At 50.4% G+C, this 20,889-nt stretch overlaps 1 protein-coding gene across 1 annotated transcript in view; it reads left to right on the forward strand.

The window, feature by feature from the left end:
• The first annotated feature begins 442 nt into the window (after positions 1-442).
• Positions 443-20,889, forward strand: part of PTP4A3 (protein tyrosine phosphatase 4A3) — a 38,800-nt gene continuing 18,353 nt past the window's right edge. Inside the window, exon 1 of the mRNA XM_084211301.1 lies at positions 443-583. The gene's annotated coding sequence lies outside the window, so the exon portion shown is untranslated. The remainder of the gene's footprint in view (positions 584-20,889) is intronic.

A 20,889-nucleotide genomic window follows, 5' to 3' on the forward strand; every position in this document is an offset into this window, starting at 1 on the left:
CCACTCTCACAGGGAAGAGTTTTTTCCCTAATATCCGATCTAAACCTGGCCTTCTGCAGTTTAAAGCAATTCTTGCTTCTCCTGTCACTCCAGCCCTTTGTCCAAAGTCCCTCTCCAGCTCTCTTGGAGACCCTTTGGGCAGCGTAAGGAGCTCTAAGTCCTCTCTGGAGCCTTCTCTTCTCCAGGCTGACCAACCCCAGGTCTCTCAGCCTTTCCCAGAGCAGAGCTGCTCCAGCGCCTCTCCTTCCATTTCTTTCCCTTTCCCCTTCCCTCACGCTACCCTCACCCCCTTGACCCCGCCCATTCCCGCAAGCCACGCCCCTTCTCCAGCTCCGCCCACACCCACCTTAGACCACGCCCCCTCCGCCGTCCGTTCCCTCCCCATTGGCTCCTGCGGGCGCCACGTGACGCGGCGGCGGCGCGCGCGGGGGCGGGGCCGGGTGCGCGGGTGCGCTCGGGGCGGCGGCAGCGGCGGCGGCTGCATGTGCGGGCGGGGGGCGGCGAGCGGGGCCGGGCGGGCGGCGAGCGGAGCCGGGTGCGGGGCGAGCGCAGCCCAGAGGAGCCGAGCGGAGCCGGCGGGCAGGTCAGTGCGCGGGCGCGAAGGCGGGCGGGCGAGGGGAAGCGGCGGCGGTGGCCGCACGTGGGTCCGCCCGCTCAACAATGCGGGCGGGAGGGGTCCGTGCGCCGCCGGCTGCGGGGCCCCCGCGGCGTGCGGAGGAGGCTGCGCCGTGCGATGTCCCCCCGGAGCGGGGTGATGGCTCCGCCGCACCATCCTGGGGCTGTGTTGGGGGGGCAGCAACGTGCGTGCCCCCCCCGGCTACCAGCGAGGCTACGGCACCTTCAGATTGAGCCCAAAATGAAGGGAGGGGAGCTCCAGTCCCGGTGTGCGGGGGCACGCACGCTGCTTCCTCCCCGCCGTAGCCCCGCTGGGAGCCCACGCGCGGTGCCGCAGTCCCCCACCCCATGTGCGACCACGGAGCATCCCGGCAGAGCCCATCCCGTGGGTGGGATGCAGCGTGGGCACCGTCAGGGCTCCGCGGGGTCTCTCCACCCCCGTCCGGGGCCGGACGCAGCGATCGGTGTCACAAGGGGCCCGAGGGGGGGAAGCGCCGTGTTCCAGGCTGTCCGGTCTCGCCATCCCTAAGGATGTTTCCGTCACACGAATGGGGCTGCCCTGCATCGGTAGCTGCGGCGGGGATGGCCTCTCCTGGCTCGTGTTCAGAGCGGGCTGCCGAGGGAAGTGGTGGAATCACCATCCCCGGAGGTGTTCAGAAAACGTGTGGCTGTGGCACTTGGTGACACGGTTCCGTGATGGACGTGGGGGTCGTGTATTGATGGTTGCACTTGGTGATCTTGGAGGTCTTTTCCAGCCTGGATGATTCAGTGATTCTGTATTTGAGCGTGTCTCGTTAGGCTGACGAGCCATTCCTGGCCTTGCAATGGCGTGTGGGCTTGGGAATGCCAGTGGTTCCCATTCCCTGGGCAGGCAGGTCACATAGCAGGAGGACAACCTGTGCCATGCCTTTCTCTGCCGTAGATAAAGTGGATTTTTGCGTGCCACTGGAATTACTAATCCAAGCAATTAGCTAGAATCTGTCAAGTTTGTGCTGCTGCCAATTTCTCTGGTTCATTTGGTTACAGCTTCATCTTTCTGCTCAAAAGAACTGAAATGTCAGCAGGGCAACTGAGTGTCTGGAGCTGTTGGGTTGGGTTTATGTGCAACCTTCTGGCCAAAGGAGGATCAGCAAGAAAAGTGAGCCTTAATGAAGTCCTATCTTTATTGGCAGCAGTGGAAAAAGAGTAAGGTGGATAAATGGGGCTGATGGCTACTCTTTGTATACAAAATGTCATAAATCTCCCCACCTGGTTGTGAGCTGGATTTAAATTCCACTGTTACAAGGATCACTGATTTTTTTTTTAATCACATCATTGCTAATAGCTTATGTAAAAAATGCTGCAGGTGGATTTAAAGCTGAGGGCCTTGTGGGCTCACCGGTGTTCTGCACCAATGTTTATGTACATCCAGGGACTTAACAGTGTTTAGTGTTGTCACTTTGCTTCAGAGCTAACTGCCCGGCTGGCAGGGGCTGGTACAGCATGGTCCCTGACACAGCCACTTTCTGGGGATCTCAGATGCCACCAAATTTGCCAGCTGGGCAAGTGAAGGGGCCTTTTAATCTTTGGTAGATGCTCCAACCTGAAATTTGTTCCTTTTGGGAACATTAAAACTTTAACTTTGGTTAACTTGTGTCAAAGGTGTGTGCCATGAGCCATCGCCCTGTTGGGTCTGCTTAGGGAGATGGCTGCTTTGAGAAGCAAAAAGCTTTTGTTACAGCTATTTTATTTTTATGTGTGCTTTGATGGCTCAAAAATCACTCAACTTCCAGGCAAGGCGATCCTGGGTGAGAAGCATCCACTGGGATTGGCCTCTTAAGTGAATTTCTTTGATTTGACAGCAGAAGTGCCCAGAGAGACATCAAAAACCCCAACATCAGGGCATGTTTCCAGCTTCATCATCCCCTGCAAGCCATCAAAATCAGTGGCTTGAAGTCCAACACCACTTGATGTTAAAATAGCAAACAGTAAACATTGTCTATCAATAACTTTAATTATGATTTGGGTTTTGTCTTAAATAGACACACATCATCATAGGGAATCAAAGTTTAGCATCCAGACGTGCTCTGTGGGGTGGTAGCGTCTTTGGACAGGGTGTAACACGCTTTTATAGCATAAATTAAAATAAAAAAGGGGTTTAGCAGCGTAGCACGCTGTTGTGTAAGAAAACTGCCAACTTTTGGGCTGAGACTGCGTGGTTTCTGGGCATCGTGTGCTACGGCGTGTTGGCGGGTGGTGTTCCCGGGCAGCTTTGGATGGGGAGAGCGAGTTTTACCACTCTGCAGCTGAACCCTGACGGGGTTTTTCAACCATAAAACCAAGTGCAGAGGAGGCTTTGTGTGTGCCACGGATAGCCAAAACGAAAGCAAAAATAAACACCCGCTAAAGCTGGGTTTTTTTGGTCATTGACAGAAAAGGAAAGTGCCGGTCTAGGGGAGGGTGTGAAGTCCCGTGTTCGTTACGCTCCTAATCTGGAAAATACAGACTGTGGCACATGGCAGCAGCGTGCGTGGCTAATTTTACATCTTGTCATTTTCCCTTTCTGATTTAACCCAAAATTAAGGAAGGGAAGCAGCACCCATTGGCCTATTAAATGTTCATTTTTGCCAAGTTACGCCACTTTGCGAACACGAGACGCGACCGGATTCCTGTGGCAAGGAGCCCTTAAAATTTCAACAGCTCTACCTATAAATATAGTCACCGTGAAAGGCAATCCGGCTTTAAAAGAAAAAAAAAACCAACCATGCTCTTTTTTTAGTCCCACTGTATCTGCCTGACTTTAGTGCCATGCAGTGCATCTCCAGCCGGGCGATGAAGCTGAGGCGGTGTGGAACATTCAGTCTCCTAATTCCTCTTGCTAATTTGTGTGAAGAATGGGTGCAAGCAGAGGAAGAAAAATTCATTTTAGTTGTCCTGAAGTATTTTGGGGGTGTAATGGTAGGGCTGGATCTCTGCATCCACATCATGGTCTTTTGCAGAGGGACTTTTGGTGATTGCTTGATCCTGGTGAGTTCCCAGGAGCTGCTGCAGTGTGGGGCAGTGCAGGATGGAGCCTGAAGCATCCCTTGGCTCTAAAGCAATGTCCCAGATGAAAATTAAAGGGAAGAAAAAGAAAGAAGCTGGCTGCCACCTCACCCCAGAGGTGTCTGGGCTCACCCACTGCTCTGTGATGCAAGCACAGCAGCTCAGGGAGCTCAAGGGCTGGTTTTGGACATGCCCGGGGTTGCCCAGGGACAGGCTGGCCTCGGGAGCAGGTACAGCATGTTCTGGGCGCTCTTCCAGGCCAGTGGGACCCCCCACCAGCCCCAGATAATGTAGTGGGGTGATGGCCACTGACACATCCTGCTGGAGAAGACAGCACTGCCTGCAGGGCTGGGATTTAGGTGGAGAAGCTGCGAGGGAGGGTGGTTTTGCAGCTTAGTGATGCTTTTCAGCGTGCCCTGCGCTTGTATGGCAGAAATCCACCTTTGTGGCCAGAGCAGCTGGGTCACCTTGCAGTGCCAAAACCTGCTGGGTATGGTTGGGATGGGGCACGGGCTGGGAAGCGTGTGGGAGTGGGGCGGGAGAGCTCGGCACGGGGAATTGCTGCGTGTGCACTTGGGCGAAGTGCTGAGCCTGGGCTGTGCGGGAGCTGCAGACAGAACCCACACGTGACGTCTGAATTTCAGATGATTGCTGGACCACTTTGCCAACAGCCTCTCGCAGCTCATCAGCTGCAATATCGCTTCTTTTCCCCGTTTTTTTTTTATTTCCTTTCCCCTTCCCCACCCTGCCTGTTTTCTAAGCCAAAGCAGGAGGGATGAATACGACACCGAGGGTGGCTGCAGCTGCGCAGGGTTTGTATCCAAATGGTTTCCTGGAAGGCAAGTTTTTTTGTTGTTTTTCAATCTTAAAGATATTTTTACAGCGAGTGTCTCGTATCGGGGCTGTTTGGATGTCAGGTTTAGTTTCCCATGACATGGAGTGATTAGAGGAGGGAGGGGAAGGAGGGGCTGGGTGCTGCTTTATGTGCAGATCTCTCTGCAGCGGTATCATTGCCTATTGATGGTAAATGTGTTCCCTCTCATCTCTGTGATAGTTCTCGGAGATTTCCTCTTTTACGTCACTGCAGTTAATAAGATGTTTAACTTGGGAGCTGGGGGCGATGTGCTGTGCTGTCGTGTTGCAAGGAACAGGGGGATGATGAGTTCCTGCGCAGACTTGTGCTGTGAAGATCGTATCAGTGCTGGGGAGAACAGCTGGGTTTGGAGTCAAACCATTCCCTTTCACCCTTAATGAACCTGACCTGGCTGCATCTCATTTTTTTTATTGTGACAATGATTATTTTCCTTCTAATACTGAGAGAGGCAACTCAGTCCTCTCTATCTGCTGCACTGCTGGAGTCAAGGATGCACCTTGATTTTTTTTTTAAGCAGATTGTGTCTGCCTGGCTGAGCTTAGCTCTTTCTTTCCTCTTTTTTGGGGACCAGTGAAGCATTTCATGAGAACACCTGATGACTTTTTGTGGTGATGCTGCAGGTGCAGTAACTGCAGAGCCGGAGCCCTCTCCAGGAAAGTCCTTGACTGTGTGTTTTGTGTGTCACTGGTTGATTATAGAGTTAAGAAAGTGTTGCTGCTGTACATGCCTTGACCAGGAATAGCCTCCCTCCTGCCACAGTTTGCAAGGCCAGCTCATCGAGGGCAGGCGAGTTGGTCAATAAATGCTCCAAGCGGCACCCTAGGGAGTTGGGAACCAAAATGGGAACACTTGTGTCCTTCAGCTCCTCCTTTCTTGCCAAGTTGTTTTCTTCCCCCAGCTCCTTCTCCAGCTTGCCACTCAAACCCTCTTCATTCTGCTGTGTTTTTCCACAAATGTTTTTCAAGCGTGACAGCAGGGAGAAGAAAGCCATGAGTGCTGCAGGGGGCTGATGCCTATCAGGCCAAGCCTTGCCTGTGGCTTTAAGGGCCCCTTCACTTCAGTGTCTCAGTGGCTGCAGGTGGCTTCACATCTGGCAGCTGTTGGACTTGGAGTCGCTTCTGTCTGCCACCAGACCCAACCCAGCCACCTGTACCTATTCCAAGGCTCCCAGCTCAGCCCCAGGGCTTGAGTCAGGCAGGGTGGCCATGGTGTTCCTATGTAGGTGTGGAGGGGAGAAAGTCTCCATAACCCTCTCAGGGAAATGGGGACATGGAAGGTTTGCAGGAGGAGCAACCACAGCTCTGCTGGTGGCATTTTCCAACCTTCCATCAGGACCTGTCGCTTGCAGTCCTGATGACATTTAACTGCTGACTTGCTGTCACTGATTTTGCTCACTAATCCTTTGCTTTTTAGACTAAAATGCTGCTTAAAAAACAACACGCAACCAACATGTTGGGATGTTGATTTAGTTTTTGGGGGGCTCACAACCTCCCAGTTCTGCTTTTGCTCTGGGGAAGAAGCAACATGGTTGAGTGCAATTTTCAGCCCTCATGAGAGCAGGGTCTTAAAAGATAACTCTACCACATCACAGCTCACACCCTCACTGCTGGATGTGGGAGTTAATTTTTCTCGCTGCTGCCATGCACAGCAGCCCCTTTCTGTGCTTTTGCTGCAAGCTGGGACAAGGAGAATTTTGGGTGCAACTCCAGGCAGTGCTGGCTCGGCACATGTCCCCAAGCGTCCCAGCTGGGCGGCTGCCCGGGGCCCCCTTCATGCGAACGGGGTCAGCAGCTGGGAAATAGCAGAGCAAAGTGCCTCCCTGGTAATTCCCAGCTGCCGTTAAAGCGGCTTTAAAATAAATTCCCTCAAAGAGCAATTCCAAGTATTTGAGGGTTTGAACTTTTCCGGAGAAGAGTTTGGGAGCTGCCGGCTACCGCACTGCACCCTGGCACGCTGGGGAAAGGCGCCAGGGCAATTGCCCTGATTATCCCAGCATCTAAAAAACACTTTTTTGATGTCTATATGATGTTTATTTATTAGCTGCATGTGCAGCACAACTGTTGGAAATGGGGCAGTGCTGGAAGCAAAGTCGTGCTAAACTGGGAAGATGGGTGGCTGGGCAATGTCCTGGGCTGGAGGCAATGCCCAAGGCTCAGTGACCCTCACCGTGCCATCCTACCTGGCCACCAGCCTTGCCACAGCCGGGTGCCCCTGGCCGCACATTCCACGGCTGGCTCTGCTTGGTAACGTGGGCACAACAGAAAACAAACTTTGCAGCAAACTTTGCTCTCCCAGAGCCCCTGAAGCTTGCTTTAAAAAAAAAAGAAAACTTTGGAGCAATGTGGTCTTTCTTTTTCTCATGCTCATGAAAATTCTCATACCAAACCAGTAACCTCCACTGCCCCCGGTTCCTTGTTTTTTAAGGTGGCGTTAGGGGGCATTTAAGGGAAGGCTTGTCTCATCCTCTGTGTCCCCTCCTCTCCTACATCCCGTCACAGCAAATTACAGCTTCATCTGTGCTTGTGTGACAGACACTAAAAGGGGGAGGTTTGGTCAACAAACTGGAAAGTTGGTCTCATCCCTGAAAGGACCTGGATGTCCCTGTGCTGGTGCTCCCCAGGGTGATGTGTTGCTGCATCCAGAGTGGTGCAACTTTTTGGTCACGGGAATGTCCCCATGAGTCTGAGTACCCCGAGCTGGGGACAGCCAAACTTTTCCCTGCAGAGACAGTTCTGGGCTCTTGCCCAAGTCCCCTCGCCAGGGCCCTGGCACCAGTGCAAGTGCAGCCAGGCTGAAGGCTGATGAATAAACCCATGATCCAGGTCACTTCTGCCCCTCTCAGTACCCCAAAAAATAAGGATGCTGATAGCAAGACTACATCCAGTTGGGGATGTTGTACTTCTCTCAGCAGGTTTGGGGGTGAACTGAGCTAATTCAGGGTATAACCACCCTAAAAAAAAACATTGCAGCAGGGGGTTCTTCCCAGCACACCCTTCACTGCCATGAATAAGTTGCTTCTAGCTCAAACAGATTTCATTCATGGGCTGACCTTTACTCTGGCAGCTTCTTACTGAACTTTCTATCATATATGTAGTTTTTAAATAATTTTTTTTCTGTGTGGGCATGACAGAGCTGTCTCCTGAAGTGGCAGAAAACATATCTTGCCTCTTGAGGACAGGTAGGGAAACCTGCCCATGGCACAGGGAGATTTTCTGTGGATGGGACAGCACTGGGTACAACCCAGTGCTGTCCCAACCCAAAGTCGCATCCACTGGACCACACACTTAGCTCCTTTTTTTTTTTTTTTTCTCCTCCCATACTAATCCCTCCAGCCCCTTAGGCTTTTTTGTTGTTGTTGTTGTTGCTCCTCTCTGAATTCCTTCTAATTTGCAGGCTCACTGCCAGCATCCAACGCGCTATAAAAAGGGGACTTGTTCTTCAAGCTTCCCTCTGGTACAGAGCGTTTGCACAAATAGCAACATGCTTGACAAGTAGGTCTGATTCCCCCTGCTATTACCAAAATGCTCGTAGGGTGCTCAGGGAGTAGAGCTGCTGTCTCAAGACAAGCCAAGCTGAATTTCACACAGGGCCCTGAGCCCAATTCCCAGCCGGTGTTTAAGCTCCTGTCAGCTGGAAAAACGGAGCTGTGCATTTTGATTTCCTCCCCATGCAGCTGCCCCCTCTCTCCGAGAGCAAGTGGATGCGCTTGCATCCCTCTGTATCCCACCAGTGCAGGTGGCATGTGGGCTGTGGCTGCAGACCCATGTCCTGCTGAAGGCAGCCCCAGGTCCACCACCAATTTTTGGCTGGTCCCCCTTGCTGTTACAATCAGCCATGACACAAACCCCCTGCCAGCTTCCTTCTTAAAACTAATGAGCTGTTTGACCCTGGCAAGTCCTCTGGGAAAGCTGTTGCCAGAGCCTTGCTGCTTGCACAGATACAAACTGCTCTCATTTCCAGCTTAAATTTATTTGTGGATGACTCGTACCCATTTGGCCTTGTTCTTCTTGTACCCGCACTGGCTTTTAGCTCGGATGGCTCCTTTCCCTGCTCTGGTATTTATCCTCTGGCAGGCTTTGCCAAGTGCTCTAGGTCTGCCAACCTAAATAACCCCAGAGCTCCTGGTGGAGTATGGCTGGGAGGGGTGTAAGGGCATCTAGGCTTCCTCATTCCTGCAGTGAAGACAGCCCCAGCGACTTGATTTGCAGCTCACCCATTGAAAAGGAAAATCCACCATGCTGCCTCTTGACATCCTCACTGGGGTTGGTCGCAGCCTGCAGAAGGACAACTTCAACCATCCTCACCACTGGCAAAGGCTCTCTGATTTGAAACCCTTATCTAATTTCATTAGCACACTTCTCTTTTGCAATGCAAATGCCATTTTGGCAGAAGATGAGCTTTTTTTTTCGTGGTGCAGCCTTTAGTAGCACCTTTCCCTCTCCTCTCTGGTAGTGCCCGGGCTCGTGTTCCCGGCCTTGCTAATCTCAGCCCTGGTGTTGTGAAGCTGACATTTCCCATGCTCAGCTGTGCCAGGCCCTTTGCTCAAAGACTGAAGTGGATTTAAAATGTGAAAGTTCATCAGGTCAAAACACACACACGGCTCCTTACCACTGGCCCCTTTTGGAGCTGTCGGACTATGCAGGATGGTATGAAAAGAGCTGCAAGGTGTTTGGTTTCCCCCCAGGATAATAATTTTTCACCATACTTTTCACTGCTGCATCTTTGCCATGGATTTTCTTTGCCTTTTATGTGCTTTCTTTGGGATCTCTGTGCTTATTCCTGATGATGCTGAGATGCTGGCTTATCCATCCCAATTTAGACCTCTGCCTTCACCTTGGCAGGTAAAACTTGTAGCTTTGATGGAAGGAAGGATGCTCCAGGTGCCATCACTCACCAGCTCCTTATTTCCTCCAAGTTTCCCTTTAGTTAAGAATGATTTTTTTTTTCTTTTTTTCCTTCTCTCCTATCTAAACTGCACCAGCATGTGTCCATTTGAGGCAGGATTTCATATTCCCCTGCAGTGTCCTTCCATCATTCTGTGCCCTCGTTAAACCACGCGTAAATTGGCATCATCGAGGAGGAACTGGCCTCTGCGGTTTATTAGCAGGATTATTCTCATCTCCTGGTTTCCAGTGAAGCTGCTGGGCTGGTGTAACACAATTCCCACTAACACTCATCTCCACTGTCAGGGAGAGTGATGCTGATGGGGCACTGAGCATCAGCACTAGATACCAGGAGGAAAGCAGCAGACCCCATCGCATCTTTCCACATTAAGTGATTTTTGACCCCCAGCTCCTCTCCTCCAGGCCATGGTTGTTTAGCACATCATGTTGGGCATTAACTTCCCCTCCTGAATCTTTTCTGAGCAGCCTGTGGGCTCCTTCACAGCTGCAGCTCCAGCACAGGAGTGCATCACACCCTGTGCTCATCTCTGGGTTTACTTTGTGCATCGCGTTTTCTCGCTGCCTAAATCAGCATCCACAGCCTCCAGCACTCAGAGTGGGTACAGCTGGGCATTTTCTGCCTGCAGTGGATCTTCCTTGTTCCTCTCTCCTTGTTTATTTGATTTCTCACTGTATTTAAAGGACAGGTCAGCGTGTGTTTTGCAACCTTCTCCTCCTGTTATTAATTTCTTAGAAACAAAGGGGAAGGAACCACAAGCAATAAAGAGCCTGAGGTTTGGGGACTGGCTGTTTATTTGTCAAAGCTAGAAATGCAGTGACTGAAGGGGACAAGAGAAAATCCTCAGTGCAGATGTACCTCATTTAAGTTCAGGCTTGGTGTGGTTCAGATTTGGGGGTGGGGGGTGGATTTCCTCCTGCTGCAGTTTTAGATGGAGCTGTTATCACTGCCATTACTGCAAATAGCATCTTAGTTTTGCCTTCTGCACCTCATTTTTTCACCCCAGAGCCTGACTTTCCTGCACCATGCCCATCTGATGCTGGGGGAGCAGTGGTGCCCATCTCAGTGGCATCATGGCACCCCATGCAGTGGGACTGGATTGCACGTGGCTGATGATAAGTGGCAATAAACCAGTCCTAAGGGTGCAAATGCTGCCAAGGAGGCTGGGACTGGCCATCAGCTGCTGGGAAGAGGGGATGAGGAAAAGCAGGGTGGCTCAGATGCCAAAGCCAAAGATGCTTGGAAGCCCAAAAGGGACAAAAATAGGTGTCTGGGTCACTCAAGAGGGTTTGAGGACCACTTAAAATCTTTTCCCTCGGAAGCAGCAATTACCAGATGAAAGGGAATGTCTTCAAGCAGGCATTTTGGAGCATCTGGTTTGTATTTGGCACATTCACTGGGGGAAGCAGGGAAGGCGGCTGGGTGGGTTGGTTGCTGGGAGAGGCAGAGGGTGTCCTTCAGGGGATGAATCTGGTCGCTTATGAAATGCATTTTGACACCAGGAGCATTCCCATATCTCTCCTCCTTTTTGGACTGTGCTGTCAATAACTTTCCAAAGTGTTAATGCTGAGTATGAGCTGGATTTCTGCTCATGAGAGGTTAAGGGGTGTCCCCACATGCGGTGAATAGGGGGATGCACATGTGGTTTTCTTTTTAGGTTTCGCCCTTCCTCGCTACAGAGGAGGCATTGGCATGTAATTACCACCAGCTTTAATCCAGCCAGACCAACTGCCTTTCTGGCAGACCCAAATACAATAGGAGCCAAAGGTTATTGCATGCCCTAAATAAAACCATTACAGTCCTGGGGCCTCACCCAAGCCCAGACCGCAAAGCATCCAGGACCAGCTCCATTCAGTTTTTCTGAGTCTGGAAGATTTGGTTTGATGGTAATGACCCATAACTTTTTTATTCTTTTTACCTTTTTTTACTTTCCCCCTGCAAAGCCACCTGCACACTTGCAACCACTGTGGCACCTGCCAGGAGCAGCGCATCTGGTCAGCATTAGTGAGCCTGCCAGGGATGCACTTGGTTCCGTCTTTTCTTGCTAAAATCATTAGTGGCTTTAATTGAAAGCAGAGGTGGATGAAGGCACGTCACACAGACACACCACAGCATGCACAGCTCAGCCCAGCACGTGGCTGTGACCAGTGTCCTCTCAAACTGCTGCCAGATACAGCCCAGTGTTCTGCTCATCCGTGGGATGGACTGAGATTTCATGCACCACATAAGGACCCATGTGGCCTGGCATAGCCACCCAGGTGCCAGTGCATCCCACACTGTGCTCTTCTCCCAGCTACTGCTCCAAACTGGAATTTACTCTGAAACCTGAAGGCTTTTACTCTCTATCCATAAGCAAATACAGCCCAAAGTGATGCAAATGCGTGACCTCACCCAGGTCTCAAGAGGTAAATATTGCATCAGGATGAGCACACCCTCTATCCTTTCACCCAGTCTGAGACACTCTTGAGTCCATCCTGATGCAGGGGCAAGCCAGGCCAGGGAGGAGCTGTGTGATGGGAAAGGCTTTCTCCTCACCTCCCAGTTTAATTACTGGTGTCTCATGTTTGCAGCGTGGTGGACACTGGTCCTGTCTCTGTGCAGGGCTGTTCTGGCTCCTGGCATCCCCACAGAGCTGCCAGCAGGGAGAAATTGCATTTCACAACCCGTCTTTCCAGGCTCCCACAAGATTACTGGAGGGAGAGGAATGTGCTGAAGAAAATATCCCAACTGTTGTTAAAAGGCACATGTTTCCCTACCCCTTTTTTCCCTACCCCTTTCTGGGATGGCCATTCCTTCACTGAACCAGACACCCTCCTCCAGCTGGCAGCACCCACTGGAGCCAGCACTGTGTCACCTTCCCATATTACCCTGGGGTGTCTTTGCCCTTCTGGCCTCCCCTTCATGTGCAAATAATTGAAATTGTGATAAGCAGCCTCTTTTATGAAGAAATTCTGCTTTTGCCTCGCAGTGCTCCTGGGACAGAGCTCAGTCACTTAATATCTGGGCAATAAATCTCCAGGCTCTCTAGGGCACACCCGCTGCACAAGGCAGTAATGGGCCTGCCAGATGCTGTTCTGTCTGGGTGAAGAGCTCCCGCCAGTGCAGCATCTGTTAATCATTTGCCAGGAGAGCCCAGGCAGTGAGGAAGTCTCAAGTTGAATCCCTTTTGGCCAATCCTTTTGAATCACGGTGTAGCTTTCTGGGCTACCTGGAGCTGCAACAACCTGTGAGCTGTAGCAGCCTGTGATCCTGGTCTGAGGGATGCATCCCACACCTCTTCAGGAGGAAGGTGAGAAATCTTGCTCCTTGGTTCTTCTTCTGAGCGGTGTAAAATCCTCACCAGGCCAAGGCTAAGACAGTCTTTTTCCTTCCTCTCTTCTGCTTTTGCTTCAAAATCCAATGAGCTGGTGGTGATGATGAGATGTGGTCCTGGGCAGTGAAAAGCAGTGGGGAATCTTGAACTGGTTTGGTGTTGAGTCATCTCCTCCTGGGTGATGGCATATGGACAAGGCTGAAAGCAGGGATAGCTTTCTCTGATGTTTCTTCTTTGTTGAGTCTTCTTTCAATATTCCACAATCCCAGACCACGCATTTTGCCTCCCGCAAGTAGAACACCTCCAGGTTCTCCGCAGAAGATACTGTTGCATCTGGGGGCGATGGTTGGGCTGTTGTACTCATTCTGATTTCTCTCCTAGGCTAATTACAAGCCTCTTGGACTCTCTCAGGTGGCTTTGGCAAGTGCTCTGCTTTTCTAGAGCCAGTGCCAGGGAGCCCTGGCCACAACCATCAAATCTTTCCCCAACTATTAGAAAGCAGTTACGCTCCTTGTGTGTCTTTTCATTGCCGGAAGCTGGTAAGTGGATGGATCCTACACAAATAAACTTCTCGAGGGCAGAGAGTCAAAATATCCCTGGGCTTGTTTGGTGGGAAAAGGTTAACCAGCATGAAGTCTATGAATTGCTGCTGACCCGACTTTGTTGACAAAATATGGTTATTAATTGGACTTGCAGGCAAACTGCCTGGGGATGTTTGGAAAGAACTTGTCCATTGCAAGGGCTGAGATCTCCCTGGGAGAAGATCTGTCTGGGCTCTTTGGAGATGTGCCTAGGCCTTGGCCATGGTTCTGGTTTGGGGTTTTGTTGTTGAGGATGTGTTAGGGTCTCAGTCTTCCACCCTGGCCATTGGGCCACACAGATTCACCAACAGCAGAGCTGTGGCAGAGAAGGACAGGAGGAGCCTGTCAAGAATCCTGGGACTCCTGATCTACGGGAAGGTCTCCTTGCTGTTTGCCCAAGTAAATACTGTTGGGCTAGACAACATTTGAAGTTCCTTTCCAACCCAAACCATTCTGTGATTTTTGTGATGACTTTAATGAGGCTCCTGGGTGTCTAAGCGTCATTACCTGGACAGGAGTAGAAGCTTCATGATGAAGGTGAAGTTCCAGAGTGTGACCTGTGCTGTTCCCAGTGTGCTCCTAAATCCCAGCAGCAGTTCACTGATGACACTCACGGTCACCCTACCCTCAGCCCAGTCGCTCATTTTTGACTGTGGCAGGGCAGTGGTCGGTTCATGTCCCTGGGTGCCACCGCAGCCTTTCAGCCACCATCACGGCAGCTCCAGAGCTGGCGAGTTCCTTCACAGCATCTCACAGCCCTGCGTGAGGAACAGCTTGCTTCCCTTGGCCTGGGAGTGAGCAGAACACCCACTGGCATTGGCCCAAGACAAAAGCTTTGGGAATCCTCCTCGACAGCATGACAGCAAATGCTCCTCTCCAGGAGGGCCAGTGCTGGGAGGCTCCCAGCAGCAAAGCCCATCCCAGTGCAGGGAGAGCTCGCCTTGGGCTGCAAGGTTTCCTGCACCTGCGTGACTGAACGTGCTGGAAAACACCTTCCATGCGTGCCAGAGTGGTGGAAATCCAACTGCCAGCAGATAAACATGCCTGTGCCTGTCCTGCTGTGCTTTGAGGAGGGGGGTGGCACCTAGTGGAGGTAGGCAAAGGGGCCCACCTCCTCAGTTTCCCTAAAAAGCTGACATTTGCCTCCTAGGTGAGATCAGCTACATCCAGGTGGAGCCTCATGTAGATTAACTGTGCTCCTCAAAGGTGGCCACGTGCCTGTAGCCCACAGATGAAGCCACCTCTCTGGGATGCTCAGCCTTGTCTAATTCAAGTTGTGCCATGCAAACGTGACCTGGAAGAGCCAACAGGAGCAAGATCCTTTTGCCTGTTCCTCTTGTACAGCCTCTGGACGGGGTCTTGCTCAGGCTGAAGTGGCCCCAGGGATGAAATGGTCCATCCAGGCTGGAGTTCAGAGCAGCTTGACCGTTCCCTGAGAGCAGCCGTGGCAAGCAGCCCACGTTTCACAAGTGGGGTTTTCCCATCAGGCTCTCCAGCTGCTATAAATAACAGGAAACGTTTTGTCGTTTTCTGCTCTGGGGAAGGTCAGGAGCTGGATTCTGTGGTCTTTGGAGCTTTAATAAGGTTGGAGATTTATGCAGTGTACCCAGAACTCCCCTGAGGCAGCTTGCCTGAGGCTGTTTGGCTCCTTGGATGGAGAAGTCCTGAATGCCAGCCTTTTACAAAGTTACCATAGCTGCCCTTTATGAGCTGTCAGGTCCTGCTAAATCCTTAATGTGCTCTTCATCTCCAGGCCAGATGCTAACTCTTGGGTTGCTGCCGAACCAGCTCATGAGAGGCTTGAACCATCCTCTGTCAGTGGTAGGAAAAGCTTCCACCATGGATCCCAGGATGGATGGATCTAGGGAGACCAGCCACCAGTCTCATGAGCTTGCTGGGAGCTCATCATCTTAGAATGTGCCCTTGTGAGACCCACCTGGAGAACTGTGCCCAGCCCTGGGGTCCTCAGCACAAGAAAGATTTGGATGTGTCAGAGAAGATCCAGAGAAAAACACAAAAATGATCAGAGGGCTGGAGCTCTCCTCATGTTTGTGCTTGCAACAGGATGGAAACCCTGCAAATCAAGTGGGAAGATCCATCTTCAGGGGATTGCTCAGACCTCTAGACAGCTTTTCTGGGTCTTGGAGAGCCCCAGGATCAGGTCTGTGCTGACTGTAGCCCCAGCAGCTACACAGGGAGGAGGCAGGGCTCTGTCTGCTGCCTCTCCCATTTCCCCAGCAGATGCAGGAATGCTTTGATGTCCACTTCCCCAGCCCCAGTGCCCAGCACCAGGATTAACCACCAGTCAGATGTCTCCATCGACTCCAAATAAATCTTCTAAACTCAGACAAGCCCCACTCAGAGGGGTCCCAGCATTCCCTTCTTGCAGAATGAGGGTTAAAAGTAGTTTTTTCCCCCTGCACCTGCCTCTCTGAAGCCAAGGCTGTATTTTATTTTTAAAACCCAAGTTTCTTGGTGGTTGGCTCCTCTCCTGGGGTGTACAGGCCAGGGACAAATAGAAAAATTGCCCATCTCAGTGGTACGAAGAAGGTGAGTAGTGTGGAACGTGCTCACATGGGTTGGGAGAAATTCTTCCCCCCCCCCCCCCCCGCCCCAGTCTCTTTTTCCTACAGCCAAGACAGAAATGGAGCTCTAGGGATAATCCTTCAGAAAAATACTGAATTTTGCTCCTTTTTGCATGTTTATGAAAGTGTTTTATTTGTCTCTAAGGGGTTTTTGGGTCAAAGTTAGTGTGCCCTGGGCAGAATCTCTGAAGCCTGGCTCGGTCCCACTCAAATGGTTTCAGTGAGGCTGAATTATTTTTTGTTAAAGCCCATGTGTTTACATTTCATAAGCTTATTTTAAAACACACATGTATACAAGAGCAGGCTTATTTATATGGCAGATTGGCCTGCTGTGTCCTTACCTGACTTAAGTGTCAAGGAAGCAGCTTTTTTTAACTTTTTACAAGCACAGTTTAAAATAAAATACTGGTTTGCTGTGCGCCAGTGAATCTGCCCAAGAGAGGAGGTCAGGACAAGGTCTTGTTTTCCAACTCTAAAATGTTATTTTGCTTATTTACAGAGCTTCCTCTCACCAGCCCATCATTTTAGGTTAATATGTTGACAACAGCTATAGGTAAAAAAAAAAAACAACCAACATTTATGTTCCCCGGAGTCTTGGCAAGCCAAAATCCCCAAGTAGCCAGGCTTCCCAGTGAAACAGCTTTTGGGAACTTTCCATCAGTAAAGCAGGATTTGCTGGGTGACCCATTCTACCCAGGTTCTTGGCAAGATTTCTGATTTCAAGTACCCCAGGGAAATACTTGAGAAAAGCCTTTGTGGAGAGATCTTGGCATTTTCTACTTGCCCTGGAGGAAGGATTTTATTCTTGATTTTAATAATATGAACTGGTAACACACCAGTCCAGCTGCAGGAAGGTGAGGAGCACTTAGGGTGGTGCAGTTCAGTGTTGGAGTGTGAGGAGATGTGTGTGGACCTTAAAGCAGGATGGGAAGGGTGAGGAGAGCCCCAGGGAGCTACGAATTTACATAAAAGCAAAGGGAAGATTTGACTGTAGGACATAAAATTCCTCTTTCACAAAGGATGAGAAGCCCAGGTGTTTTTATGCCTGAGCTTGGAGAACTTTTCCTGCTTCTATCAAGCTTCCATGTGGGGCTGGTGGATATGGACATGAAGACCTAGGAGGTAATGAGAGAAGTGTTGACATTTACACCCAGGAGAGAGCTGGAGCAGACACAGAGTGAGGGATGGTTTTCCATCCAGAGCAGCTGTAAACCAAAGCCCTGACCACTGGTGGTTATTTAAAGACTCCAGCAGCGTTTCCTGCCATGGGAAGGTGCTTGGCCCACGTTCAGCCTGGGCGACTGCTCTCTGCAAAGCCAAATAAACAACAGCCACTTGAACTTTCCACCTTGCAGGCTCAGCCAGATGCCTCATCCTGGGCCATGACCAGGCACCACACCTCAGATGGGCTTTGTGGATGAGCATCTTTGGAGGATCCAGAGTGATGGCCACATTTGGGGTTGAGGGTGCATTTCCTGTCTCTGAAGGACCCTAGTGAGAGAGTTTGGTTCTGTTTGGAGCTGAGAGAGGGCATTTGGGAAGGGAGATCTGTGTCTCCATGTTCTTCACTGACCTTGGGCAGGGCAAAAGGAGGAAATTATATCCTTTAACTCTAGAAATGTGCTTTAGATGTTCCATCTCCTCAGAGGAGCACAGTTCAAGTGGCTGGGACCAGGAATCTCATCCATCAATCCAGGCATGGTGGTAATGCATGACTGCAGGGACCATCTGATCTGCAGGATGTCCATGAGGGTGCCAAGGCATCAGGGGTGAGATGCCCATAGCAATGCTTCCCCCCTTGGGGAGGTTGGAGGTGGTCCCTTCCAACCTCTGCCCTCCTGTGGCAGTTGATGTGAGATGTCACACTGTCCTCTGCAGACATTTTGATGCTTTTAGTGAGTTGTAGTCAACACGATGCACGTCCTTCCCTACTTCTGACCCTTCCCCAGTGAGCTGAGATGTTTCAGCAACTCACATGAACCCTGCAATGGATGCTCCTCAAGTCCAGCTCCTCAGCCTGGGAACTTTTGCAAGACTTGGCAGCAGGGCTGTTGCAGGAGTATTCCACACAGGACCCAAAAATCTTGCTGTCGATGCAGCGTCGGCCGGCCTGGACGCGGGGTCAGGTCCCTCAGAAATCCGACTCTTGACGAACAAGCTTGAGCACATTCAAATGTTTCGTCTGATTTTCTTGGACTGCAGAGTTTCTAAGGGAGCCAAAAAGCTGGCTGCTCCTCTTGTTGACTCTGCAGACCAGAAATACAGCTGGGTTCAGTGAAATAAGGAAGCTCACAATTCTTGTACTGATGTAGCAGAGAGGGGAAAAGCTTAATTTGGAAAAGCTCAAGTGTCTTTCTAGAGATAAAAATAAGTCCAAGGTGGTGCTCTCTCCTGTGCTCAGCATCAGGGATGATTGCTTAGACAGCCCCAGGACTAAAATCCTTCCAGACCTGACATCCCTTTGAATTTCTGGCAAAGAAGCAAATGCAGGGACATTTCACTTTATTTATCAAGTTCGAAAAGTGTGTCCACACAGGCTTTGGGGAGTGCAGAGAGAGGTTGTGCCAGCACTGAGCTGGGATGAGAGCACAGGAGACCTCAGGCAGGAAAAGAGCATCACTTTAAACTGCAAATGAACCCTGAAATGGCAAAAAACTTGAAGCAAGCCTACATTTCGGGTCAGGCTGGCCGTGAATCAGCTCTAGAAAACGAAAGACAAAACTTTCTGACTTCAGTTCAAGTTATGAACTTACAAACTCTCATTTATCTAGTTTAATGGATGCGAGCCAGAGACATTTTTTGAGGTTAGTGGATGGGACAGCTTCCTGAAAATGAACTCATTGAGAAAGGCGTGATTTGGAGACAAAGTTTGTCTCAAACTCTCATATTGTACAAGGCTGGGTTAATGTGACATGGAAATACCTTCCATGTATCCCAGAGTGGCTCTTGAGCATCCTCCATCCATTTAGTGCTCTGTGCTAAAATGCAGGGCATGATAAATCACTTCCAAAAATGAAAGTTGAAAAAAACCAAATCAGATTTTAAACCCATCTGAATGACAACAAATGTGTAAAAAGCTTTTGCACTGGACAGCTATGTAACCGTACTGCATTCCCCCAAGATAACAAGCACAGAGTGGCAGTGAACTGTAGACAAGTGGGGCAGCCCATGGTCCAACTTTGTGATTTCATGGCCCAAAGATGGGGATCAGAATAGGAGTTTCTCACATGTTGGTAGTTTTGTCAGCAAATCTTAGTAGGGTTTTTTTTTTTTTCAGAACAAGGCTATTTCCCCCCTCTGTTTCCCTTTAAAACACTGATTTATTTTTGCCATTGCTTTAAAAATGGCTATGTATTCCCCACAACTGTCTTCAGGCATTACAAGAATCAGAATATTGCCTGAAGCTAGGCATTAAAATGCAGCAGAGGCGTCATGCAGGCAGCTGGGCTAAAATTGGTATCCACTAAAGTTAGGGGAGAACTTTGTGGAGCTGTTGTTTGTTTTATTGAAGTGGACAGGTTGAAGACCAGGGTTTTATCAGTGCCCTGCATCAGAGGGATGCGCTACTGATCCTGCATGCTGTGAATCTTGCTCATCTGGGTGCTGTGGCTGCAAGCTGGAAGCGTGGCTGGGATGTGCTCCTGGTGAGGAGTTGGTGGTGTTGTCACCAGCTTTGGAGGCAGCAATGCTGCAATGATGCTCCTGCCTGCAGTTTTGCTGGAGAAGTGTGTGAGCTCAGAGTTGATCCTTAGTGTTAACTAAAGGCTCCTGTTCCTACACTGTGCCAGTCTCCTGGGAGCAGATCCGGGGCAGGAGTTCCTCTGTGCCTGAGTTAGATGATGGCTCCATGGGTGCACCCAGCCAGATGCACATCACCACAGCCCTGCTGGCTGGTGAGGCTCAGACAGTGAGGCTGTGGGTCCATCCACATGGGAGAGGTTGGTTGGAATTTCCAAACCTTGCAGGGAAGTCTCTTGCTGAGGTCCCCACAACCTTTCAGGTGCCACTATCTGGTGGAGCTTGAGGGAAGTCCCTCTGTTTCTACTAAATGCCAGCCCAGGACGTGCTAATGACAGCAGAGAGGATGTGCTCCATCTGTGTGACGAATGACACTTACAGGAGATCTGGAAACAGGATGGGGATGTTTTATCGACCAGCTGATAAAAGAAAATGCCAGAGAAATTCCCCTGTGGGAACACACGGCAGAGTTTCACCCCATGCCTCAGCATTGAATTACAGTGCTCATTTAGCAACCCTTGGCTGCCTGTCCCAGTGCTGCCCACAGTGCCCTGCCAGTACAGCTGCCTGTTTGTAGAGAGATGGGCTGGGAACGGATCAAGCTGAAAATAAACGTTTTTATTTATTTTTTAACTCCCCCAAGGCAAGATTGACTCCATGGTGCCTTTGCCAAGACAGCCTCGTGCTGGTAGAACTGAGCCAAACCAATACCTGCTGACTTTACCCTGGAGCAGATGAACCCCATGTCCTGTGGCTGGAGGGGACATCTTTAGTGTCCCTTGTCTCTGCTCCCTCTGTCCCACTGTGGTCCAGCTCACACCAGGCTTGTTTTGCTCTTGGTTGTCATGTGCAATGCTAAATTTAAATTATTTGTGAAGTAGCAAAACATCCTTTGTGCTGGCTGCTTAAGTACTGTGTACACATCTGTGTCTGTAGGGTTTTTCTTCTAGGATAGTTGAAATAGTATGGATTTCAGCATGGAGCCAGGTATATTAATAGGAATGCCCCAATTTTGCTCTTTCTCTGTACCAAAGGAGCTTAAAGTGGTGGAATTAATTGAGCCTGAACTCAGCACTGGGTGTTCTACAGAGTCTCCATAGATATTCCTCAGTGTTTTGTTTTCTGTTTGCAGCAGCCTGGCTCTTTAGGAAGCAGAATGAAATAGAGGTGGAGAAAAACCCTCCCAGGATATATGCATGGTCAACATAATAGGGAATGTCTGTCTGCCTCCTCCCCAGGCTGAAACCCTCTTATGTG

This window comes from Fringilla coelebs, assembly GCF_963513975.1.
Source record: "Fringilla coelebs genome assembly, chromosome: 1".
Taxonomy (NCBI): domain Eukaryota; kingdom Metazoa; phylum Chordata; class Aves; order Passeriformes; family Fringillidae; genus Fringilla; species Fringilla coelebs.